At 39.0% G+C, this 27,748-nt stretch overlaps 1 protein-coding gene and 1 non-coding gene across 2 annotated transcripts in view; one reads left to right on the top strand and one right to left on the bottom strand.

Moving 5' to 3' along the window:
- Positions 1 to 27,748, bottom strand: part of GPRASP2 (G protein-coupled receptor associated sorting protein 2) — a 118,140-nt gene that overhangs the window by 23,206 nt on the left and 67,186 nt on the right. The gene's annotated exons all lie outside the window — the stretch shown is intronic.
- LOC112207127 (U6 spliceosomal RNA) lies at positions 15,737 to 15,843 on the top strand. The gene has a single exon (XR_002941597.1). It is a non-coding gene; the product is annotated as a U6 spliceosomal RNA (small nuclear RNA).

Here is a 27,748-nt window from a genome sequence, read left to right as displayed (position 1 = left end):
CATGCCTTGTGGCCTTTTGTTAAAGAGTGCACATTTGAATCTTATAATGTGGTAACTCTGGAAGTCCAATTGTGTATCCCCTTCCCTAAGGTTTTCTGCGGTTTAAAACATTGTTGTAACATGTCTCTATGCCAGAAATCAGCATGGGGTGGAAGCTTAAGGTCTTCTCAGGTCTTTTCTGGGACCGTATCTTTCCTTGGGTATACACAGTGCCTTTCTAAATTACTCCGTATATGCAGTTGTTTTTGAATGTCCAAAAAAAAAAAATGATGATGAGGCTCCCTTAAATCCTCTGGAAGCTACTTGAACTGGTGAGGGGTAAAACAACAGCTGCCAGGTTTATTTACCTGCACCTCAGTAATCAGAAGCAGCTATCCGTAACAGAATACAAACTGCTGATATTTGGAGGACAATACCCTTATTATGCAGTGTAGCTCCAACAAGCCATGCCAGAGACACAGGTTTCTGTCCCTACATTGACATGGGGCTTGGAAGGAGGCTGGAGTATGAGTAGCTCCTATTGCACTGATGGCTAAAAGGGACTGATAATAACTACAATTTACCAGCAAAGTTTTCCCCTTGGAAGCTGAAAGAGTTTAAGTAGAATCAAGATTTCCAAAACAGTCACGTCAGACAGTTTCTAGTTTCTAGAAGTACAATTGTTGTCTACGTGGAGAGACGGATTCCTAACACTTCTCACTCCACCATTTTCCCTGTCATCACTCTCCAAATACCATTTTTTGAACAATCCATCTTTTGCCCACAGTTATGCCATCTCTATCCTACATTAAATATCTCTATCTATTTTGGTCTGTTAATGTATTCTAGTCTGTTTCATTGTTCTATTTTTAATTCATCACCAAGTTAATTGTTGTAGCTTCATGACAAACAGTTACATAAAGTCTGATGTCATATTTTGATCTCTTTAAGGTAGTGCTACACTAGAAGAAGAATGAAACAATAAAAAACAGTAGTGAAATCCATGATCCCTTCTAATTTTCATGGTCACTACCAAATTATGTCTGTGTGTTTTATCAATTTAACCCAGTGTCTAGCATGGTGCTGATCACATAATTACTACTCAGTAGGAAGATAAAGATTCCTGGGTTTTATCTTTCAAATAGCAGCTCTTCATGCATGAAGTGGTTTTATTTCAATCTCATTTTATTCACTTTTTTAAAAATTATAAACATTTTAGACCATACATAAAATAGAAAGAATAACACCTATATACCCACCTGGATTCATTTGTTACTATTTTGAGATATATATATCTATATCTGTATCTTGCTATTCATCATGTTTATATCTTGTCTAAACACTTCAAAGTAAATTATATGTAAGCCCTAAATAATTTGTTTTGCATCTTCAAAATAAGAATAGTCTCTTAAATAACTAAATATCATTATGACCCCCTTAATAAGTTTAACTATAATTCCTTACATTTGAAATACACTCCATATTTAAAATTTTCAAATTGCTCTAAAATGTGGCTCATAGCTCCTTTTACAAACCATGTTCCAATCACAGATAACACATTCTATTAGCTATTAGTTATTGATATATTTCTTTTTTTAGCTGCCTGGATGACTAGGAAGTTATTGATATATTTCTTAACTCTTATCTAATCTACAACAGTTATTCCCTTCAACTTTTTTTGTGACATTGACTTTTTTAAGTTACCAGGTGGATTGTTTTGCATAATGTCCCACACTCGGGATTTGTCTGATTGAATATTTATAATTTTTTCACCTGTTACTCCTTGCTGTATATTTCCTGTTACCTAAGAGTTAGCTGCCAAGGCTAGATTCATGTTAACCATTTTCCCCCTCTTATTCTCTGGAGGTAGGATTCTAGATTGACAGGTTTGTTTCTTTTAAATTGAGTACTTAATTTGGTTGTTTTCTGGTTTTCACTACTACTATTGATTATCAGCTGCATGTATATAATTGGTATTACTTTGAAGGCAATTTATTTTTCTCTAACTCCTATTAATATCCTGTGTATGACTTTACTGTACACAATTTTACTATGATGTGTTAAGGGTATGTATCTTTTTATTAAGTTGCTTGAGATTCACTGGGGTTTTTAAATATGTGGTTCTGTCTTTCAACAGTTCTAAAAAATCCTCAACCATTGTCTTTTCAAAAGGTGCCTCTGCCTCATGCTCTCTTTCCCTTCTACTTGAAATATTTTGTATCTTAATGCTAACTGCAGAAAAAATTTCAATTCTAAATTCCACTGAAACTCCTCTTTATTTGGTTTTAATACTCTGTATGTTTCCCATTTCAATTAGTATATCATTTTTCTTTGCAAAATGTTTATTTATATTTACTTTTCTAATATATTTGGAATTTTTGTGGGTACCTTGTTAATAATTTTAATGCATTTTCACTTAGGAGCCTATTACAATATTTTATATTACATGTTATAAAAATTCCAAAATATGAGGTTCCTGGGAATGTTGATTTTTCAGGAACTTGTTCCTATAATTTAATTTACTCTAGTGTGGAGTCAAGATGGCCAAATACGAACAGCTCCAGTCTACAGCTCCCAGCGTGAGCGACGCAGAAGACGAATGATTTCTGCATTTCCAACTGAGGTACTGGGTGCATCTCACCAGGGAGTGTCGGACAGCGGGTGCAGGACAGTGTGTGCAGCACACCGAGCATGAGCCGAAGCAGGGTGAGGCATTGCCTCACCCAGGAAGCGCAAGGGGTTAGGGAATTCCCTTTCCTAGTCAAAGAAAGGGGTGACAGACAGCACCTGGAATATCGGGTCACTCCCACCCTAATACTGCGCTTTTCAAACGGTCTTAGCAAATGGCACACCAGGAGATTATATCCCGCGCATGGCTCAGAGGGTCCCATGCCCACGGAGCCTTGCTCATTGCTAGCACAGCAGTCTGAGATCAAACTGCAAAGCAGCGGTGAGGCTGGGGGAGGCGCGCCCACCATTGCTGAGGCTTGAGTAGGTAAACAAAGCGGCCTGGAAGCTGGAACTGGGTGGAGCCCACTGCAGCTCAAGGAGGCCTGCCTGCCTCTGTAGACTCCACCACTGGGGGCAGGGCATAACCAAACAAAAGGCAGCAGAAAACACTGCAGACTTAAATGTCCCTGTCTGACAGCTTTGAAGAGAGTAGTGGTTCTCCCAGCACACAGCTGGAGATCTGAGAACGGTCAGACTGCCTCCTCAAGTGGGTCCCTGACCCCCGAGTAGCCTAACTGGGAGGCACCCCCCAGTAGGGGCAGACTGACACCTCACATGGCCGGGTACCCCTCTGAGACAAAACTTCCAGAGGAACGATCAGGCACCAACATTTGCTGTTAACCAATATCTGCTGTTCTGCAGCCTCTGCTGCTGATACCCAGGCAAACAGGGTCTGGAGTGGACCTCCAGTAAACTCCAACACACCTGCAGCTGACGGTCCTGACTGTTAGAAGGAAAACTAACAAACAGAAAGGACATCCACACCAAAACCCCATCTGTACGTCACCATCATCAAAGACCAAAGGTAGATAAAACCACAAAGATGGGGAAAAAACAGAGCAGAAAAACTGGAAACTCTAAAAATCAGAGTGCCTCTTCTCCTCCAAAGGAATGCAGCTCCTCACCAGCAATGGAACAAAGCTGGACGGAGAATGACTTTGACGACTTGAGAGAAGAAGACTTCAGATGATCAAACTACTCTGAGCTAAAGGAGGAAGTTCGAACCCATGGCAAAGAAGTTAAAAACCTTGAAAAAAGAATTAGAAGAATGGCTAACTAGAATAACCAATGCAGAGAAGTCCTTAAAGGACTTGATGGAGCTGAAAACCAAGGCACGAGAACTATGTGACGAATGCACAAGCCTCAGTAGCCGATTCGATCAACAGGAAGAAAGGGTATCAGTGATGGAAGATCAAATGAATGAAATGAAGTGAGAAGAGAAGTTTAGAGAAAAAAGAATAAAAAGAAACCAACAAAGCCTCCAAGAAATATGGGACTATTTGAAAAGACCAAATCTATGTCTGATTGGTGTGCCTGAAACTGACGGGGAGAATGGAACCAAGTTGGAAAACACTCTGCAGGATATTATCCAGGAGAACTTCTCCAATCTAGCAAGGCAGGCCAATATTCAAATTCAGGAAACACAGAGGATGCCACAAAGATACTCCTCGAGAAGAGCAACTCCAAGACACATAATTGTCAGATTCACCAAAGTTGAAATGAAGGAAAAAATGTTAAGGGCAGCCAGACAGAAAGGTCGGGTTACCACAAAGGGAAGCCCATCAGACTAACAGTGGATCTCCCAGCAGAAACTCTACAAGCCAGAAGAGAGTGGTAGCCAATATTCAACATTCTTAAAGAAAAGAATTTTCAACCCAGAATTTCATATCCAGCCAAACTAAGCTTCATATGTGAAGGAGAAATAAAATCCTTTACAGACAAGCAAATGCTGAGAGATTTTTGTCACCACCAGGCCTGCCCTACAAGAGCTCCTGAAGGAAGCACTAAACATGGAAAGGAACAACTGGTACCAGCCACTGCAAAAACATGCCAAATTGTAAAGACCATCGAGGCTAGGAAGAAACTGCATCAACTAACAAGCAAAATAACCAGCTAACATCATAATGACAGGATCAAATTCACACATAACAATATTAACCTTAAATGTAAATGGGCTAAATGCTCCAATTAAAAGACACAGACTGGCAAATTGGATAAAGAGTCAAGACCCATCAGTGTGCTGTATTCAGGAAACCCATCTCACGTGCAGAGACACACAAAGGCTCAAAATAAAGGGATGGAGGAAGATCTACCAAGCAAATGGAAAACAAAAAAAGGCAGGGGTTGCAATCCTAGTCTCTGATAAAACAGACTTTAAACCAACAAAGATCAAAAGAGACAATGAAGGCCATTACATAATGGTAAAGGGATCAATTCAACAAGAAGAGCTAACTATCCTAAATATATATGCACCCGATACAGGAGCAGCCAGATTCATAAAGCAAGTCCTGAATGACCTACAAAGAGACTTAGACCACCACACAATAATAATGGGAGACTTTAACACCCCACTGTCAACACTAGACAGATCAACGAGACAGAAAGTTCACAAGGATATCCAGGAACTGAACTCAGCTCTGCACCAAGCGGATCTAATAGACATCTACAGAACTCTCCACCCCAAATCAACAGAATATACATTGTTCTCAGCACCACACCACATCTATTCCAAAATTGACCACATAGTTGGAAGTAAAGCACTCCTCAGCAAATGTAAAAGAATAGAAATTATAACAAACTGTCTCTCAGACCACAGTGCAATCAAACTAGAACTCAGGATTAAGAAACTCACTCAAAAACGCTCAACTACATGGAAACTGAACAACCTGCTCCTGAATGACTACTGGGTACATAACGAAATGAAGGCAGAAATAAAGATGTTCTTTGAAATCAACGAGAACAAAGACACAACATACCAGAATCTCTGGGACACATTCAAAGCAGTGTGTAGAGGGAAATTTATAGCACTACATGCCCACAAGAGAAAGCAGGAAAGATCTAAAATTGACATTCTAACATCACAATTAAAGGAACTGGAGAAGCAAGAGCAAACACATTCAAAAGCTAGCAGAAGGCAAGAAATAACTAAGATCAGAGCAGAACTGAAGGAAATACAGACACAAAAAACCCTTCAAAAAATCAATGAATCCAGTCGCTGGTTTTTTGAAAAGATCAACAAAATTGATACACCACTAGCAAGACTAATAAAGAAGAAAAGAGAGAAGAATCAAATAGATGAAATAAAAAATGATAAAGGGGATATCACCACCGATCTGACAGAAATACAAACTACCATCAGAGAATACTATAAACACCTCTATGCAAATAAACTAGAAAATCTAGAGGAAATGGATAAATTCCTCAACACATACACCCTCCCAAGACTAAACCAGGAAGAAGTTGAATCTCTGAATAGACCAATAACAGGCTCTGAAATTGAGGCAATAATTAATAGCTTACCAACCAAAAAAAGTCCAGGACCAGATGGATTCACAGCCGAATTCTGCCAGAGGTACAAGGAGGAGCTGGTACCATTCCTTCTGAAACTATTCCAATCGAAAGAAAAATAGGGAATCCTCCCTAACTCATTTTATGAGGCCAGCATTATCCTGATACCAAACCTTGGCAGAGACACAACAAAAAAAGAGAATTCTAGACCAATATCCCTGATGAACATCGATGCAAAAATCCTCAATAAAATAATGGGAAACTGAATCCAGCAGCACATCAAAAAGCTTATCCACCATGATCAAGTGGGCTTCATCCCTGGGATGCAAGGCTGGTTCAACATACGCAAGTCAATAAATGTAATCCAGCATATAAACAGAACCAATGACAAAAACCACATGATTATCTCAATAGATGCAGAAAAGGCCTTTGACAAAATTCAACAGCCCTTCATGCTAAAAACTCTCAATAAATTGGGTATTGATGGGACGTATCTCAAAATAATAAGAGCTATCTATGACAAACCCACAGCCAATATCATACTAAATGGGCAAAAACTGGAAGCATTCCCTTTGAAAACTGGCACAAGACAGGCATGCCCTCTCTCACCACTCCTATTCAACATAGTGTTGGAAGTTCTGGCCAGGGCAATGAGGCAGGAGAAGGAAATAAAGGGTATTCAATTAGGAAGAGAGGAAGTCAAATTGTCCCTGTTTGCAGACGACATGATTGTATATCTAGAAAATGCCATTGTCTCAGCCCCAAATCACCTTAAGCCAATAGGCAACTTCAGCAAAGTCTCAGGATACAAAATCAATGTGCAAAAATCACAAGCATTCTTATACACCAATAACAGACAAACAGAGAGCCAAATCATGAGTGAACTCCCATTCACAATTGCTTCAAAGAGAATAAAATACCTAGGAATCCAACTTACAAGGGATGTGAAAGACCTCTTCAAGGAGAACTACAAATCACTGCTCAATGAAATAAAAGAGGATACAAACAAATGGAAGAACATTCCATGCTCATGGATAGGAAGAATCAATATCGTGTAAATGGCCATACTGCCCAAGGTAATTTATACATTCAATGCTATCCCCATCAAGCTACCAATGACTTTCTTCACAGAACTGGAAAAAACTACTTTAAAGTTCACATGGAACCAAAAAAGAGCCCGCACTGCCAAGTCAATCCTAAGCCAAAAGAACAAAGCTGGAGGCATGACGCTACCTGACTTCAAACTATACTACAAGGCTACAGTAACCAAAAGAGCATGGTACTGGTACCAAAACAGAGATATAGACCAATGGAACACAACAGAGCCCTCAGCAATAATGCCACATATCTACAACCATCTGATCTTTGACAAACCTGACAAAAACAAGCAATGGGGAAAGGATTCCCTATTTAATAAATGGTGCTGGGAAAACTGGCTAGCCACATGTAGAAAGCTGAAACTGGATCCCTTCCTTACACCTTATACAAAAATTAATTCAAGATGGATTAAAGACTTAAATGTTAGACCTAAAACCATAAAAACCCTAGAAGAAAACCTAGGCAATACCATTCAGGACATAGGCATGGGCAAGGACTTCATGACTAAAACACCAAAAGCAATGGAAACAAAAGCCAAAATTGACAAATGGGATCTAATTAAACTAAAGAGCTTCTGCACAGCAAAAGAAACTACCATCAGAGTGAACAGGCAACCTACAGAATGGGAGAAAATTTTTACAATCTGCTCATCTGACAAAGGGCTAATATCCAGAATCTACAATGAATTCAAACAAATTTACAAGAAAAAAACAACCCCATCAAAAAGTGGGTGATGGATATGAACAGACACTTCTGAAAAGAAGACATTTATGCAGCCAAAAGACACATGAAAAATGCTCATCATCACAGGCCATCAGAGATATGCAAATCAAAACCACAATGAGATACCATCTCACACCAGTTAGAATGGCAATCATTAAAAAGTCAGGAAACAACAGCTGCTGGAGAGGATGTGGAGAAATAGGAACACTTTTACACTGTTGGTGGGACTGTAAACTAGTTCAACCATTGTGGAAGTCAGTGTGGCGATTCCTCAGGGATCTAGAACTAGAAATACCATTTGACCCAGCCATCCCATTACTGGGTATATACCCAAAGGATTATAAATCATGCTGCTATAAAGACACATGCACATGTATGTTTACTGCGGCACTATTCACAATAGCAAAGACTTGGAACCAACCCAAATATCCAACAATGATAGACTGGATTAAGAAAATGTGGCACATATACACCATGGAATACTATGCAGCCATAAAAAAGGATGAGTTCATGTCCTTTGTAGGGACATGGATGAAGGTGGAAACCATCATTCTCAGCAAACTATCGCAAGGAGAAAAAGCCAAACACCACATGTTCTCACTCGTCGGTGGGAACTGAACAATGAGAACACATGGACACAGGAAGGGGAACATCACACACTGGGGCCTGTTGTGGGGTGGGGGAGGGGGGAGGGATAGCATTAGGAGATATACCTAATGTTAAATGACGAGTTAATGGGTGCAGCACACCAACATGGCACATGTATACATATTTAACTAACCTGCACGTTGTGCACATGTACCCTAAAACTTAAAGTATAATTTAAAAAAAGGAAGAAAAAAAATTAGTGTGTTTTGTGATTTTTAACTATGAGGTACTTATTTTCCTTTAAATTTCAATTGTAGGATTTCTTTATGTCCTAAGGTGAAGGTAGGTAATTCCAGGGATTTGCTTGTTTCACTAATGTACCTAGGCTCACTACTTGTTTGCGACCTCAAAATTATCTATGTAGTATTCATTTGACCAGTCAATTAATGTGAAATAGAATTTCATATCTGTGTGTTGGTAGGCTTAGGTTTAAAATTTCTCAAGTGAGGGACATCATTGAAAATGGTAGAGGAAGAAACTCCAAAACTGCATTCATCCATTAAAGAAAAAATGGTCAGAATAAAATATTTTGGAAGACAAATTATAATTTAGGAATTACAACAAGAAAGGGAACACTTAATTTTTAAAAGGTACCAAATTTCAGTGAGAGAGCATTATGGCATTTTAACTTACTGTCTACCATCCTACACTACCTAGCTGGTAGGCTGCCATAGGGGCAGCTGCTTGTTTTCCTGGTGTGGCTTGCTAGGAGCCAGAGAGGCAATTTGGATGCTGTTCTCACATAAATGTGGTTTTGTGTTTTGATCTGTCTGAAAGCTCCCAGAGGGGTTAGCTCAGAATTGTGGTTTTTTGTTTGTTTGTTTTGTTTGTTTGTTTGTTTTGCCAGCCTTTTAACTTTTGTTGAAAGCATTTAAAGGCAAACATGCAGGCTGCAGCCTCCTAGGACAAGAAATAATAGAAAGAACAAGCCGTAGACAGACCAAAAATCCTTGGGGAAAATGCTACTGAAGGAGATATGTGGGGAGTAAGGGCTTTTAAAAGCCCCTGTATATAGAAGGGAAACAGAAAGCTATGGGAGAGATACATGCTCAGAAAACACTGGAGAAAACCTGAAGATTTCACTTCTTACTGACCTTTACTTTAGGCTCTAGCAAGGAGGAAGTGAAGGTCTATGCAGAGATGTAAATGGCCAAGCTAAGCACCAAAAGAGTGCACCAACACAGAGCCAATCTACAAAGATTGTAAGATAACTAAAAACATTTTTTTAACTTTAGATATTTTTAAAAACATGTTTAATTACTAAGTGACCACTGAGATAACAGAACAGAGATTTCAAGGACCAAAAATGACAAAGAATATAGTCTTTAAAAATAGATCAGAAAAATCACCAAACAAACAAAAAATCACAACCTACAACAAATAGCAACAAAAAACCCCAAGGAGGAGAGATAACCTGATTTATAAGGTTACCACATTATAATAATATAAATGTCCAGTTTTCAAAAAAAAAGAGGCACAAACAAAGTAAGAAAGTATGGTTCATTCACAGAAAGAAAAAAAATTAATAGCTATGGACCCTGAGTAAGCCTAGACATTTGCCACATTAAATGCAGACTTTATGCTTTAAATAAACTGTCTTAAATATGCTCAAAGAGCTAAGGGAAACAATGAACAAAGAACTAAAGGAAGCCTGGAGAACTATTATCTCAACAAAGTGAGGATATCAATAGAGATAGAAGTTGTAAAAGAGCACTACATAAAAATTCTGGATACGGAATTATAGCTGGATAGAAATAATGAGTTCTGGTATTTTGCAGATCTGTAGGGTAAATATGGGAGCAGAGATAAAATCAATAGAGAATAGAAAAGAAATAGAGAGTTTGAATGAAACCAGAAGTTGCTCCCTCCAAAAGATATGAAAATTGTCAAATCTCTAGCAAGACTGACAAAAAAAAGAAAGAAAGAGAGAGAGACTCAATTTATGGAAATTTGGAAGTAGAGAACACATCAGCACAATGCACAGTTGCAGAATAGGAGGATCCAGCCCCCGTATCTCCACAGATACATTGATCTTAACAAACAACTTTATAGTTTGGATGTTTGTTCCTAAAAAGCTCATGTTGAAATTTGATGCCTAATCTTGGAGGTGGAGCCTAATGGGAAGTGTTTTGGTTATGGGAGTAGATCTTTCATGAAAAGATTAATACCCTCCCTCAGGGAGGGGGTGAGTGAGTTCCTGTTCTACTAGATCCCAGGAGAGCTGGTTGTTAAAAAGAGCCTGGCACCTCCCTTTCTCTCTTACTTTCTCTCTCACCATGTGATCTTTATACACCCTGACTCCCCTTCACCATCTGCCATGAGTAGAAGCAGCCTGAGGCCATCACCAGAAGTAAATGCTGGTGCTGTGCTTTTTGTACAGCCTGCAGAACCATGAGCCAAATAAACCTCTTTCCTTTATAAATAACTCAGCCTCAAGCATTTCTTTGTCACTACATAAAATGGACTGAGACAGATGAGAAAACATTTAGGGGAGCCCAGGAATCCAGCTGAAAGTTTCGAGCTCCCTGCTGTAGAAAAAAACAAAAAAACAAAAAAACAACCTAGGAATAGATGTATTGAAGAGGGTAAGTAGAACAATTTCATATACCCATGTCACCCCCCACCACCCACCTGCCCAAGGTGGCAGAGCTCAGGGCCAAAAGAGACCTCCTCAGAAACTGACAGATCCTATGAACTGGCTTGTGTATTCCACCAAAAGTTCCACTCATGAACCTCATAGGATGTTTCACCTGTGGACCTTCCAACTAGCTGACATACACCCTCATTAGTCCACATGCTCCTTCCCCAAGAGCTGAGACCCTGCATTCACCCACAGATAGTGTGCATGAGCCTCAATAGACAGCACACAGATATGACCAGCCACTGCAACTCTGCTAGATTTGGAGAAAATGCTCAATCTTGACACTTCAAGATTGCACTGCCATAGAGAAAATAATTAGGAGGCTTTCAGCAGCTGGCATGGCATTGTGAAATCAAGAGAAGGTACACAATCCCAAGACTTCAGAAGATTGGAGCGGATATATCCATACAAAATATCTGAGAGATCCCCCAAAATCTTGAGTCAGACTCACTTGTGAAGATCTTTACCTCAAGGAGGTTACTGTTTCTTCAAATGTGAAGACAGAGACACAAGACTTCAAGGGAAATGAAGAATCAAGGACACATGAGACACCAAAGGAACAAAATAAAGCTCCAATGGCTGATGCCAAAGAAATGAAAATCAATGAACTTCTTGATAAGAATTATAATAATTGTCTTAGAAAAGCTCAGTGAGCTACAACATAACACAGATAAATAACTAAATGAAATTTTAAAAACACATGAACAGAATGAGAAATTTAACAAAGAGATAGAAACTATACAAAAGAACCAAACAAATTCTGGAGCTGAACAATAACTGAACTGAACAATTCAACAGATAGCTCAACAACATGCTTAATCATGCAGGAAAAAAGTCAGTAAACTTAAAGACAGATTGTTTAAAATTATCCAGTATACAGAATGAAAAGAAAAAAGAATGGAAAAGGGTGAAGAATGCTTACAGGACTATGGAAGACCACCAAGTGAACCAATAGATGCATTATGAAAGGCCAAGGAGCAGAAAAAAAGAAAGGGAGAGAAAGCATATTTAAATAAATGATGACAGAAAACTTCCCAAATCTGGAGAGAGAAATTAATATCCAGATCTTTGAAGCCCAAAGAACTCAAAACAGATTGAACATAAAAAGGTATTCACTGAGACACATTATGATCAAATTGCAAAAAGTCAATGACAAGGAGAATTTTGTAAGCAGCAAGAGAAAAGCAACTCACCACATAAAGGGAATCCCCATAACATTACAAGGGATTTCTTAGAAGAAACCTTGCAGACCAGGAGAGAGTGGGATAATACATTCAAAGGGCTGAAAGAAAAAAAAAAACACTACCAACTAAGAATGCTTTGTCCAGCAAGTTGTCCTTCAGAAATGAAAATAAATAAATAAATAAATAAATAAAAATGTTCCCAGACAAACAAAAGCTGAGGGAGTTTATCACGAATAGGCCTTCCTTACCAAATGCTAAAGGGAGTTCTTCAAGTTTAGAAACAAAAGGATGATAATTAGCAACATTAAAACATATGAAAGTATAAAACTCACCAGTAAAAATAAGTATATAGTTGAATTCAGAATAGTCTAATAATGTAATGATGTTATATAAATCACTTTCAACTCTAGTATAAAGTTAAAAGACAAAAGCATTAAAAATAACTCTAGCCATAATAATTTTTTAATGAACACACAATACAGAATGATGTAAATTGTGACATCAATAACTTAAAATGTGGCAGTGGAGAAGTAAAAGTGTAGTTATTGTCTGTGATTAAACTTGTTATCAGCTAGAATCAATAATAATACTTATATCAGCAATATAAAACTAGAAATCAACAACAGGAGGAATCTTGGAAAAGTCACAAATACATGGAAGTTAAACAGCATTCCCCTGAAAAACCAATAAATCAAAGATTAAATAAAAAAGGAAATGAAAATTATCTTGAGAGAAACAAAAATGAAAATATCATATACCAAACTTATAGTATACATCAAAAGCCATTATAACAGAGAAGTCTATAGCAATAAATGCCAACATTAAGAAAAACAAAAGATTTGAAATAAACAACCTAACTTTATAACTCACAGAGAAAAAGAAGAAAAAATCAAGCCTAAAGTGATTAGAAAAAAAGAAAATAATCAATATAACAGCAGAAATAAATGAAATAGAGACTAGAAAAACAATCGAAATGACCAAATAACTAAGAGTTGGTTTCTCAAAAAGAAAGATAAACCAAATTGACAAACCTTTAGCTAGACTAGAAAAAAAGAGAGTAGACTCAAAAAAATCAGAAATGAAGGAAGAGACATTACAGCTGATAGCACATAAATGCAATGGATCAGGAGAGACTACTGGAAGGTGGCACACCCCAACTACAAGGGGACAGAAGCTCCTTCACTCAGGAACCTTCCAGTCCACACCCTATGTATGTCTTCATCTCAATGTTCAACTATACCCTTTGTCATATCCTTTAGTAATATAATAAACCAGTAAATGTAAGTGTTTTCTTAAATTCTGTGAGTCATGCTAACAAATTAATTGTACCTGAGGAAGGGGTCTAGAAAAACCCTGATTATTAGCTGGTAGGTCAGAAGCATGTGTAAAACAATCTGGAGCTTTCAACTGGCATTAGAAGTGGGGGGCCATCTTGTGGGACTGAGCCCTTAACCTGTAGGATTTGACTCTAATTCCAGGTAGAGAGTGTCATAATCAAATTGAATTATAAGACACCCTGTTGGTGTCTGTTGCAGAAAAGTTTGGTGTTTAGGGAAAAAAGCCACACATTTTGGCCACAAAAAGTGTTCTGTGTTGTGTTGAGTGGAGCATTTGAGAGAAGGAAGAACATCTTGTGTTTTTTTTTCCTATCAAATACACTAATATACAGCATAATATCGATAGGTAACAATAATGTATTATATACCTAAACTTTGCTAAGACAGTAGATATGTTAATTGTTCTTAACACACACACAAACACACACACACAGACACACAATGATAATAAAGGGGATGGGAGGACTCTTTGGAAAGTGATAGATATATTTATGACCTTATCATTAACATTAAATGTATAGAGCTTTTTTATATATCAATCATATATCAATTAAATAGTTTTAAAATGAAATAAAGTGTGGGGACATTACTAGCGACCTTACAGAAATATGAAGTAGTATAAAACATACTATGGACAATTGTCTACTGCAAATTAGATAACCTAGATAAAATGGACAACTTCCTAGAAACACAAAAACTGCCCAAATGACTCAAGAAGTACAAAATCTGATGAGATATAGGTAAAGAGAATGAATCAGTAACCAAAAACCTCCTAGCAAAGAAAAGTCCAGGATCAAATGGCTTCAGTGGTGAATTGTACCAAACATTTAAAAGTAATTAACATAAAGCTGGGCGCAGTGGCTCACGCCTATAATTCCATCACTTTGGGAGGCTGAGGTGAGCAGGATCACCTGAGGTCAGGAGTTCTAGACCAGCCTGGCCAACATGGTGAAACCCCATCTCTACTAAAGATACAAAAATTAGCCAGGCATGGTGGTGCATGCCTGTAATCCCAGCTACTTGGGAGGCTGAGGCAGGAGAATAGCTTGAACGCGGGAGGTGGAGGTTGCAATGAGCTGAGATTGCACCACTGTGCTCCAGCCTGGGTGACAGAGCGAGACTGTCTCAAAAAAAAAAAAAAAATTAACACAAACACATCTTGAAGTATTCCAAAAACTAGAAGAGGATTGCAACATTTCCTAACTCATTCTATGAAGACACCCTTAAACTGAGATCACAGCCAGACAAAAATATCACAAGAAAACTATAGATCAATATCACTTATGAATATAGATGTAAAAATTCTCAAAAATATCAACAACTATCAAACTGAATCTAACAGCATATTAAAATATTATACTCCATGACCAAGTGGAATTTATTCCAGGAATACATGTTTAGTTCAATATATGAAAATCAACATAATACATCACATGAAGAGAATGAAGGAAAAACATCACGTTCTTACAAATTGATACAGAAAAGGCCTTTGACAAATTCCAATTCCCTACCATGATAAAAACACTCACCAAACCAGGAATAAAAGAGAACTTCCTTCACATGATAAAAGGCATTTACAAAAAACTTATAGCTAGCATCATACTTAAGGATGAAAGACTTTCTCCTATAATCAAAAACAAGACAAGGATGCCCACTTTTACTGCATCAATTCAACATGGTACTGGAAGTCTAGCCAGATAATTAGGCAAGACAAAAGAATAAAGGGCATATAAATTGGAAAGGAAAAAGTGAAACTCTCTCTCGTCATTAATGACGTGATGCTATACATAGAAAATCCCAAGATCCACAAGAAACTTACTAGAATTAATAAACCAGTTCAGCCACCTGTGGCAAACTGCTTGTTACCATTCCACAAAGACATAAGAAGCTGGCATCATAATGTCAATGTGCTCACTGCTACTTTCATAAAAAAAAAACCTGCTATGAAAATAATGTGTAATTTGTTGTCAATTTAAATAAATTCTGGCATAGATTCCTTTTTTTTTTAAACTTCAGATTAGCACTTTGAGTAGGATCATTCAGGCTTGATCATATGCTCCAACTTTATAACTACATTTTACACATTTAAATTAATATGAAAAAAGATTGTGCTCACTTTGGCAGCACATATACTAAAATTGGAACGATATAGAGAAGATTAGCATGGCCCCTGTGCAAAGATGACATGCAAATTCATGAAGCATTCCGTATTTTTAATTAAAAGACACAGAATGGCAAGGTGGATAAGAGTCAAGACCCATCAGTGTACTGTATTCAAAAGACCCATCTCACATGCAAAGACACACATAGGCTCATGAAAGCAGAAAGAAAGCAGGGTTGCAATCCTAGCTTCTGACAAAACAGACTTTAAACCAACAAAGATCAAAAAAGACAAAGAAGGGCATTACACAATGGTAAAAGTTCAATTCAACAAGGAGATCTAACTATCCTAAATATATATGCACCGAATACAGGAGCACTCAGATTCATAAAAAGAAGTTCTTAGAGATCTACAAAGAGACTTAGACCCCCACGCAATAATAGTGGAAGACTTTAACACCCCACTGTCAATATTAGACAGATTGTCAAGACAGAAAACTAACAAGGATATTCAGGACTTGAATTCAGCTCTGGACCAAGTGGACCTGACACATATCTACAGAGCACTCCATCCAAAAACAACAGAATATACATTTTTCTTGGTGCCATGTAGCACTTACTCTAAAGTCGATCACATAATTGGAAGTAAAACACTCCCCAGCAAATGCAAAAGAACTGAAATCATAACAGTCTCTCAGACCACAGTACAATCAAATTAGAACTCGAGATTAAGAAACTCACTCAAAACCACACAACTACATGGAAACTGAACAACCTGCTCCTGAATGACTCCTGGGTAAATAATGAAATTAAGGCAGAAATCAAGAAGTTCTTTGAAACTAATGAGAACAAAAATACAAAGTACCAGAATCTCTGGGACGCAGCAAAAGCAGTGTTAAAAGGGAAATTTGTAGCACTAAATGTGCACATCAAAAAGCTACAAAGATCTCAAATTAACACCCTAACAACACAACTAAAAGAACTAGAGAACCAAGAGCAAACAAACCCCAGAGCTGGCAGAAGACAAGAAATAACCAAGATCAGAGTTGAACTGAAGGAGATACAGACATGAAAAACCCTTCAAAAAGTCCATGAATCCAGGAGCTGGTTTTCTGAAATAAAATAAATAAATAAATAAATAGGCCACTAGCTACACTAATAAAGAAGAAAAGACAGAATAATCAAATAGACACAATAAAAAATGATAGAGGATATCACCAATGACCCCACAGAAATACAAAAAACTACCAGAGAATACTATAAACACCGCTATGCAAATGAACTAGAAAATCTAGAAGAAATGGATAAATTCCTGGACACATAGACCCTCAAGACTGAACCAGGAAGAAGTTGAATCCCTGAATAGACCAATAACAAGTTCTGAAATTGAGGCAGGAATAAATAGCCTACTAACCAAAAAAATCCCAGGACCAGACAAATTTACAACTGAATTCACCCAGAGGTACAAAGAGGAGCTGGGACCACTTCTTCTGAAACTATTCCAAACAACTGAAAAGAAGAGACTCCTCCCTAACCCACTTTATGAGGCCAGCATCATCCTGATACCCAAAACCTGGCAGAGATACAACAAAAACAAAAAAACTTCAAGCCAATATCCCTTATGAACATCAATGCAAAAATCCTCAGTAAAATACTGGCAAACAGAATCTAGTAGCATATTGAAAAGCTTATCCACCACGATCAAGTTGGCTTCATCTCTGGGATTCAAGTCTGGTTCAGCATATGAAATCAAATTAACGTATTTTATCACATAAACAGAACCAATGACAAAAACCACAAGATTATCTCAACAGATGCAGAAAAGGCCTCCGATAAAATTCAACATCCCTTTGAGTTAAAAACTCTCAACAAACTAGGTATTGAAGGAACATACCTCAAAATAATAAGAGCCATTTATGGCCAGGGGTGGTTGCTCATGACTGTAATCCCAGCACGTTGGGAGGCTGAGGCGGGCAGATCACCTGAGGTCAGGAGTTCGAAACCAGCCTGGCCAACATGGCGAAATTCCATCCCTACTAAAAATACAAAAATTGGCCTGGCATGGTGGCAGGTGCCTGTAGTCCCAGCTACTCGGGAGGCTGAGGCATGAGAATCACTTGAACCCAGGAGGCAGAGGTTGCAGTGAGCCGAGATTGTGCCACTGCACTCCAGCCTGGGTGACAGAGCAAGACTCCATCTCAAAAAAAGAAAGAAAAAGAAAAGAAAGAAGAGCCATTTATGACAAACTCATAGCCAATATCATACTGAATGGGCAAAAGCTGGGAGCATTTCCCTTGAAAACCAGCACAAGACAAAAATACACTCTCTCTCCCCTTCTATTTTTTTTTTTTGAGACGGAGTCTCGCTCTGTCACCCAGGCTGGAGTGCAGTGGTGCGATCTCGGCTCACTGCAACTTCCGCCTCCCGGGTTCATGCCATTTTCCTGCCTCAGCCTCCCGAGTAGCTGGGACTACAGGCACCCGCCACCGCACCTGGCTAATTTTTTGTATTTTAGTAGAGTTGGGGTTTTACCATGTTAGACAGGATGGTCTCGATCTCCTGACCTCGTGATCTGCCCGCCTCGGCCTCCCAAAGTGCTGGGAGTACAGGCATGAGCCACCGTGCCTGGCCTCTCCCCTTCTATTTAACATAGTATTAGAAGTTCTGGCCAGGGTAATTCGTCAAGAGAAAAAAATAAAGGGTATTCAAATAGGAGGAGAGGAAGTCAAATTGTCTCTTTTTGCAGATGACATGATCCTATATCTAGAAAACCCCATCACCTCAGCCCAAGATCTTCTTAAGCTCATAAGCAACTTCAGCAAAGTCAGGATACAAAATCAATGTGCAAAAATCACAAGCATTACTATACACCAACAACAGACAAGCAGAAAGCCAAATCATGAAAAAACTCCCATTCACAATGGCTACAAAGAGAATAAAATACCTAGGAATACAGCTAACAAGGGAAATGAAGGACCTCTTCAAGGAGAACTAGAAACCACTGCTCAAAAAAGTCAGAGAGGACACAAATAAATAGAAAAACATTCCATGCTCATGGATAGGAAGAATTAATATCGTGAAAATGGCCACACTGCCCAAAGCAATTTATAGATTCAATGCTATTCCTATTAAACTACCATTGATATTCTTCACAGAATTAGAAAAAACTACATTAGAATTCATATGGAACCAAAAAGAGCCAGTATAGCCAAGACAATCCTAAGCAAAAAGAAAAAAGTTGGAGGCATCACACTACTTCAAACTATACTACAAGGCTACGGTAACCAAAACAGCATGGTACTGGTACAAACAGACTCATAGACCAATGGAACAGAATAGAGATCTCAGAAATCAGACTGCACATCTACAACCATCTGATTTTCGACAAATCTGACAAAAGCAACAGGGAAAGGATTGCTTATTTAATAAATGGTGCTGTAAAAACTGTCTAGTCATATGCAGAAAACTGTAATTGGACCCCTTCCTTACATCATATACAAAAATTAACTCAAGATGGATTAAACACTTAAATGCAAAACCCCAAACCATAAAAACCCAGAAGAAAATCTGGGCAATACCACTCAAAATGTAGGGACGGGCAAAGATTTCACAACAAAAATGTCAAAAGCAATTGCAACAAAAGCAAAAATTGACAAATGGGATCTAATTAAACTAAAGAGCTTCTGCACAGCAAAAGAAACTATAATCAGAGTGAACAGACAACGTACAGGTTGGGAGAAAATTTTTGAAATCTATTCATCTGAAAAAAGTCTAATATCCAGAATCTACAAGGAACTTAAACAAATTTAGCAAAAAACCCCAAACAACCCCATTAAAAAGTGGGCAAAGGACATGAACACACACTTCTCAAAAGAAGACATTTATACAGCCAACAACCATGAAAAAAAGCTCCACATCACTGATCATTACAGAAATGCAAATCAAAACTACATTAAGATACCATCTCACACCAATCAGAATGGCAATTATTAAAGAGTCAAGAAACAACAGATGCTGATGAGGCTGTGGAGAAATAGGAACACTTTTACACTGTTGGTGGGAATGCAAATTAGTTCAACCATTGTGAAAGACAGTGTGGCAATTCCTCAAAGACCTAGAACCAGAAATACCATTTGACTCAGCAATCCCATTACTGGGTATATACCCAAAGGAATATAAATCATTCTATTATAAAGATACATGCACATGTATGTTCATTGCAGCACTATTCACAATAGCAAAGATGTGGAATCAACCCAAATGCCCATCAATGATAGATTGGATAAAGAAAATGTGGTACCATATATACCATAGAATACTATGCAGCCATAAAAAGGAATGAGATCATGTCCTTTCAGGGACATGGATGGAGCTGGAAGTCATTATCTTCAGCAAACTAATGCAGGAAGAGAAAACCCAACACTGCATGTTCTCACTTATAAGTGGGAGCTGAACAATGAGAACACATGGACAGAGGGAAGGGAACAACATACACTGGGGCCTGTCGGGGGAGGAAGGGGGAGGGCAGGGGAGGCAAGAGCATTAGGGAGAAGAGCTATTGCATGCCAGGTTTAATACCTAGGTGATGAGTTGATAGGTGCAGCAAACCACCATGGCACACATTTACCTATATAAAAAACCTTCACATTCTGTACATGTATCCTGGAACTCAAAATTAAATTAAAAAATTTATTTACTTCTCAATCAAAATTAATTACTTGGTCTTGTGATTTTAATTTTATTTTTCTCTAGGTCTGTATAAAGTGAGTGAATCCACTAAATGCTAGTATTCTAGTTCCTGTGCTGTTACTATTTCTCCTTATAATTTAATAAACTGATATTTTGAATCCTGTAAATCTTGTGAACTTGCTAAACATGAGCTTTTCCCACACAGATGGATCTATTTTTCTGTTATGAGGTTATTGAGCTTCTGAGCTGGTATGGTCTAGGGCCAGATATTGTGTACTTCTTTTAATGCCATCAAGGTACTAAGTGTTATTATGGATGGCTTCTTGAGGACATCCAGTAGACCTGGCAACACAGAGACACATCCTTTGGCCTGACCAACAGCCTTTTCCATTTTGAAACTCCAAGAAAGTTTCAAGGGAGTTATAGAAGAATATTAGTGTCCCTCACCACTAATCAATCTAATTGATGGAATATGAAAATAAAATTAATTGGAGATGAAATTAACTAGAGAGCCCAACTATGTATGTGAGTTATGGATATAACATCTCAGATAAGACACGATGCTTATTATAAACTGCAGTAAGTGAACTGGTATGTTTCTAACACCAGAGAACAGTTACCTCAGAAACACATGTGAAAATGACATCATCAATTTCAAAAGAGACATGAGAAATTGTTGGAGTAGGGGCGTATTATTGAATAAATGATACTGGTATTATGTAGAAAAAAATCCATTTCTATTTTCCTCTTCCATTTTTCATTTACCAGCCAAAATTCATTCTAGGTAAATGAGTATTTATTTCTCCTTCCACTCCATTTAAAACACTCATTAAGACATCTAATCTTCCTGGGATTTGTTCATGTGTATTGGAATTTAACTTGTTTTTCCAAATAACTAGCTAATTATTCCAACACCGTTCACTAAATATGCAAAAAAAAAAAAAAAAAGTTAACATAGCAGGCCTGAGATTGCTCTCCTTAGAAACTCCTGCTTGCCAGGACGGCCCTGGAGTCTGGGAACTTGGACTAAGGGAGAATTCCCACCATTCCTAGAGCTGATAAGAATGGCTCACTGTACATAAACTTTTTGTGCAAACAATGTGGTTCATGCAAAATACTTTCTTTCCTTCTTGGACTCTGGAATTTTGGCCTGTGCTAGGCAAAGGGCAGATACATGAAAAGCCCCCAGTAAAAATCTTGGGCATTGAGTCTCTAATGTTGTCTTTGGTAGACAAAACATTTCACACATGTTGTCACAATTAATTGTTGGAGGAATTAAGCATATCCTGTGTGACCACACACAGCAAGAGGACTCTTGGAAGCTTGAGCCTATTTTCTTCTAGATTTTGCTCCATGCTTTTTCCCCCTTTGCTGGTTTGGTTTTGTACCCTTTCACTGTAATAAATCACAGCTGTGAGTATAACTATATGCCAAGTCCTGTGTGTCCTGCTAGCAAATCATTGAACATGTGGATGGTCTTGAGGACCCACAGCAGACTGAATATTTCACTTTTTTCCATGAATCTGAACTGTCGTCTTAGTATAAATGCCTATATATGGGCTCTCTGTGTCCCATTTATCTTTTCCTGAGTCAGTTCTACTGTTTTAATAACCATAGGTTGATTAAAAAAATTTTAGATTCCTGCCCAACCTCCAAATTACTTTCCTTTCAAAATTGCTGGACTGTTCATAGGTTTGTGTGTGCACAGAAATTTATAAGGATTTCTTGAACCTCTGAAAACCTCTAAACCAAGGACCTCTAAAGGCAAATGGGGAAAACCTAAAAATATCCACTCACAAGAAAGAAAATACAACTAGCTAATAAACATCTGAAAATATGTTTAACCTCTTTACTAATATCAAAACAACAGTGCAATACTACATTATCCAATTCCATTAGTAAATGACTTAAAAATTAAAAATATATGCCGCTAAGGTCATAAACACATTAAAAACAGTATGTTCTAAGCTTACCATCTCTTTCTAAGACAAACTTTCTAGTGTACAGTCCCATCTCAAAGGAAGTATTTACTTGATTCTGAAGCAAGGTGTTTCCACTAACCTGAACCAGCATGGAATACCTGGGCCAAGGATAAACAAAGATACACAGAGAAGGAAGGATCAGGAATGTTAATGGCAGAATATGAAGATTATCTGAATGGCTGCCCAATCAAACAGTACAAGTTAACCGCTGGAGTGAAGGTATAAACACATTAGATTAGGAAGTGGGCTCAAAAGAAGGTGAAAGTTCATGGAGTTGGTGAGAGGGATCAGGAGTGTCACCATGTAGGGGGTGGATGGCCTTGTAGAAAATATTTGAAGGATCGACAGGCTTTTGACAGACATTATAGCGGGGGAGGGATAACTGGAGGGAAGGGACAAAGTAAGAAAGGTAGCTTCTGCAGGTACAACAAACTGTGTGAATAAGCTGCGGTGCAGATAATGAGTATGAAAAGCTTATTTTAATCTGTAAAGAGTATATGATATATGTGCCACCCTAAAAGGCATTGGGTACAAATGTTTCAGAGATAAGTTTTAAGGTGTCTTTAAGGTACAGACGATCTCTATCTTATACAAACAGTTCCTGAGACTAGAAAAAGAACAAAAGCTATCCAAACTGATTTAATGAGTTCAACATAACAAAACAATAATGAGAAAATTAAAGAATAAAAATGAAATTATAGGGCAACTTCAATCATAAACAATAATGAAAAATTGTCAAGGTGAACCCTGCAGTATATTAATAAACAATAATAATAACAAAAATACTGTGATAGAACTTCAATGAGATAGGCATATCCACAATTGTAAATAGGGATATGCATACTTACAGTCAAAGATTTCAGCAACACTCTTTCAATAACAAAAAATAGAGACAAAATAAGTAAAGCTGTACAATAGAAGACATAAAATTATGAACTGGAGAAGGGCCCAAGATGGCTGAGTATAAACAGCTCTGGTCGGCAGCTCCCACTGAGACGAATGCAAAAGGCAAGTGGTTTCTGCATTTCCAACTGAGGTACACAGATTTTCTCTGGGTCATTGGGACTGACTAGGTGGATGGCATCATCCATGGAGAACAAAGAAATGCAGGGTGGGGCGACAGTTCACCTGGGAGCTGCATGGTGCAAAGGGACCTCCCTCCCTCAGCCAAGGGAGGTGGTGAGGGACTGTGCTACCTGCTCAGGGTTCTACACTTTTCCCACGGATTTTTGCAATCTGCAGATCAGAAGATTCCTTTGTGTGCTTACACCACCAGGGCCTTGGGTCCCAAACACAAAACTGGGCAGACCTACGGCAGCTGCACCAGTCAGTAGCAGTTGGGGCAGGCACTGAGCTGCAGGAGTTTTTACATACTCTGGTGGCTCCCAGAACTCCAGGGTGGCAGAAGAGCCGTCCACTCCCATGGAAAGGGGGCTGAAGTCAGAGAGCCAAGTAGCCTTGCTCAGTAGGTCCCACAACCACAGAATCCCACAAGCTAAGACCCACTGGCTTGGAATCCCCGCTGGACAGCACAACAGCCTGGAGTCTGCGGAAGATGACCGAGTTCCCTGGGGGAGGGGCGACCACCATTACTGTGGCTCTAGTTGGCAGTTTTCCACTGCCAGTGCTAGAGAAGCTGGGAGGTTTGGACTGGGTGATATTCCCCCACAGCACAGCACAGCGGCTGTAGAAGATCTTGGCCAGACTACTTCTTTAGGTGGCACCTGGATCCATCCCTCCTCATTGGGCAAGGCCTACCTGCAGGAATTCCTGCAACTCTAGCCAGGGGCTTACAGACAGAACTCTCATCTCCCTGGGAAAGAGCACCTTCAGAGAGGGGTGGCCATGGTCTCAGGTTCAGCAGACTTACTCTTTCCTGCCTGCTGACAAGGGGGATTCCCCAAGCACAGCACGCCAGCTCCACTAAGCGGAAGCCAGACAGCTTCCTCCTGATCCCATGCCTCCTGACTGGGTGAGACCTCCCAACAGGGGTAGCCAGACACCTCATACAGGAGAGTTCTGGCTGGCATCAGGTCGGTATCCCTCTGGGACAAAGCTTCCAGAGGAAGGAGCAGGCAGCAATCTTTGCTGTTCTGCAGGCTCCACTGGTGATACCCAGGTGAACAACGTCTGGAGTGGACCCCCAGCAAACTGCAGCAGACCTGCAGAAGAGGGACCTGATTGCTGGAAGAAAAACAAACAAACAGAAGGCAACAACAACAAAAACATCAACAAAAAAAGACCACACAAAAACCCCATACAAAGGTCAACAGCCTCAAAGAGCAAAGGTAGATAAATCCATGAAGATGAGGAAGAACCAATGCAAACTGCTGAAAATTCCAAAAGGCAGAATGCCTCTTCTCCTCCAAATGATTGCAACACCTCTCCAGCAAGTGCACAGAACTGGGCTGAGGCTGAGATGGATGAACTGACAGCAGTAGGCTTCAGAATGTGGGTAATAACAAACTTCATTGAGCTAAAGGATTATGTTATAACCCAATACAAAGAAGCTAAGAATCATGATAAAAGGTTACAGGAGCTGTTAACTAGAATAACCAGTTTACAGAGAAACATAAATGACCTAATGAAGCTGAGAAACACAGCATTAGAACTTCAAGCAACACACAAGCATCAATAGCCAAATTGAGCAAGTGGAAGAAAGAGTATCAGAGCTTGAAGACTATCTTGCTGAAATAAGGCAGACAGACAAGATTAGAGAAAAAAGCAAGAAAAGGAATGAACAAAACCTCCGAGAACTATGGGACTATGTAAAAAGACCAAACCTATGACTGAGTGGAGTACCTGAAAGAGACAGAGAGAATAGAACCAAGTTGGAAAACATACTTCAGAATAACAACCAGGAGAACTTCCCCAACTTAGCAAGACAGGCCAACATTCAAATTCAGAAAATCCAGAGAACCCCAATAAGATACTCCATAAGAAGATCGACCCCAAGACACATAGTCATCAGATTCTCCGAGGTCAAAATGACGGAAAAAATGATAAGGGCAGCCAGAGAGAAAGACCAGGCCACCTACAAAGGGAAGCTCATCAGACTAACAGCAGATCTCAGTGGAAAACCTACAAGCCAGAATACATTGGGGGCCAATAGTCAACATTCTTAAAGAAAAAAATTTTCCAACCCAGAATTTTATATCTGGTCAAATTAAGCTACATAAGCGAAGGAAAATAAAATCCTTTTCAGACAAGCAAATGCTGAGGGATTTTCTCACCACCAGGCCTGCCTTGAAAGAGCTGCTAAAGGAATCACTAAACATGGAAAGGAAAAACCATTACCAGCCACTACAGAAACACACTGAAGTACCAACGACACTATGAAGCAACTACAGTAACAAGTCTGCAAAATTAATCAACCAGCATCATGATAACAGGACCAAATTCACACATAACAATATTACCCTTAAACATAAATGGGGTAAATGCCCCAATTAAAAGACATAGAATGGCAAGCTGGATAAAAAGAGAAGATGCATCAGTATGCTGTATTCAAGAGAAACATATCATGTGCAAAGACACACAGGCTTGAAATAAAGGGATGGAGGAAATTATACCAAGCAAATGGAAAGCAGTAAAAAGCAGGGGTGGGAATCCTAGTTTCTGACAAAATAGACTTTAAACCAACAAAGGTCAACAATGACAAAGAAGGGCATTACATAATATTAAACGGTTCAATTCAACAAGAAGAGCTAGCTATCCTAAATATATATGACCCCAATACAGGAGCACCCAGATTCATAAAACAAGTTCTTAAAGACTCACAAAGAGACTCAGACCCCCACAAAATAACAGTGGGAGACTTTAATTCCCTGCTGTCAGTATAAGACAGATCATTGAGACAGAAAATTAGCAAACATATTCAGGACTTGAACTCAGTTCTGGACCGAATGGACCTGATAGGTATCTACAGAACTCTCCACCCAAAAACAACAGAAAATACATTTTTCTCAGCAGCACATGGCACTCACTCTAAAGTTGATCACATGATTGGAAGTAAAGCACTCCTCAGCAAATGCAAAACAACTGAAATCATAACAGTCTCTCAGACCACAGAGCACTCAAGATTAAGAGTTGAGTGAATTGAAACCCACTCAAAACCACACAACTACATGGAAACTGAACAACCTGCTCCTGAAAGACTCCTGGGTAAATAATGAAATTAAGGCAGAAATCAAGAAGTTTTTTGAAACTAATGAGAACAAAGGGACAATGTACCAGAATCTGAGATGCAGCTAAAGCAGTGTTAAGAGGAAAATGTATAACACTGAATGCCCACATTGAAAAGCTAGAAAGATTTCAAATCGACACCCTAACATCACAACAAAAAGGCTAGAGAATAAAGAGCCAACAAACCCCAGAGCTAGCAGAAGACAAGAAATAACCAAGATGAGAGCAAAACTGAAGGAGATAGAGACATGAAAATCCCTTAAAAAATTCAATGAATCGGCCGGGCGCGGTGGCTCACGCCTGTAATCCTAGCACTTTGGGAGGCCGAGACGGGCGGATCACGAGGTCAGGAGATCGAGACCATCTTGGCTAACACGGTGAAACCCCGTTTCTACTAAAAATACAAAAAATTAGCCGGGCGTGTTGGCGGGCGCCTGTAGTCCCAGCTACTTGGGAGGCTGAGGCAGGAGAATGGCATGAACCTGGGAGGCGGAGCTTGCAGTGAGCCGAGATCGCGCCACTGCACTCCAACCTGGGAGACACAGCGAGACTCCGTTTCAAAAAAAAAAAAAAAAAAAAAAAAAAATTCAATGAATCTAGGCACAGTGGCTCGCACCTGTAATCCCAGCACTTTGGGAGGCCGAGGCAGGCGGATCACGAGGTCAGGAGATTGAGACCATCCTGGCTAACACAGTGAAACCCCATCTCTACTAAAAATACAAAAAAAATTAGCCGGGCGTGGTGGCGGGCGTCTGTAGTCCCAGCTACTCAGGAGGCTGAGGCAGAATGGCGTGAACCCGGGAGGCGGAGCTTGCAGTGAGCTGAGATTGCACCACTGCACAATGAATCCAGGAGCTGGTTTTTTATTTATAAAAAAAAGTCAGTAAAATAGACCACTAGCTAGACTAACAAAGAGGAAAAGACAGAAGATTCAAATAAACACAATCAGAAATGATAAGGGGGATACCACCACTGACCCCACAGAAATACAAAAAAAAACCCCACCAGAGAATACTATAAACACCTTTATGCAAATAAACTAGAAAATCTAGAAGAAATGGATAAATTCCTGGAGATATACAGCCTCCCAAGACTGAACCAGCAAGAAGTTGAATCCCTGAGCAGACCAATAACAAGTTCTGAAATTGAGGTAGTAATAAACAG

This window comes from Pan troglodytes, chromosome X, assembly GCF_028858775.2.
Source record: "Pan troglodytes isolate AG18354 chromosome X, NHGRI_mPanTro3-v2.0_pri, whole genome shotgun sequence".
Lineage (NCBI taxonomy): Eukaryota > Metazoa > Chordata > Mammalia > Primates > Hominidae > Pan > Pan troglodytes.
Note: the sequence above shows the minus strand (reverse complement) of the source record. Positions and strands in the feature narration are given on the sequence as shown.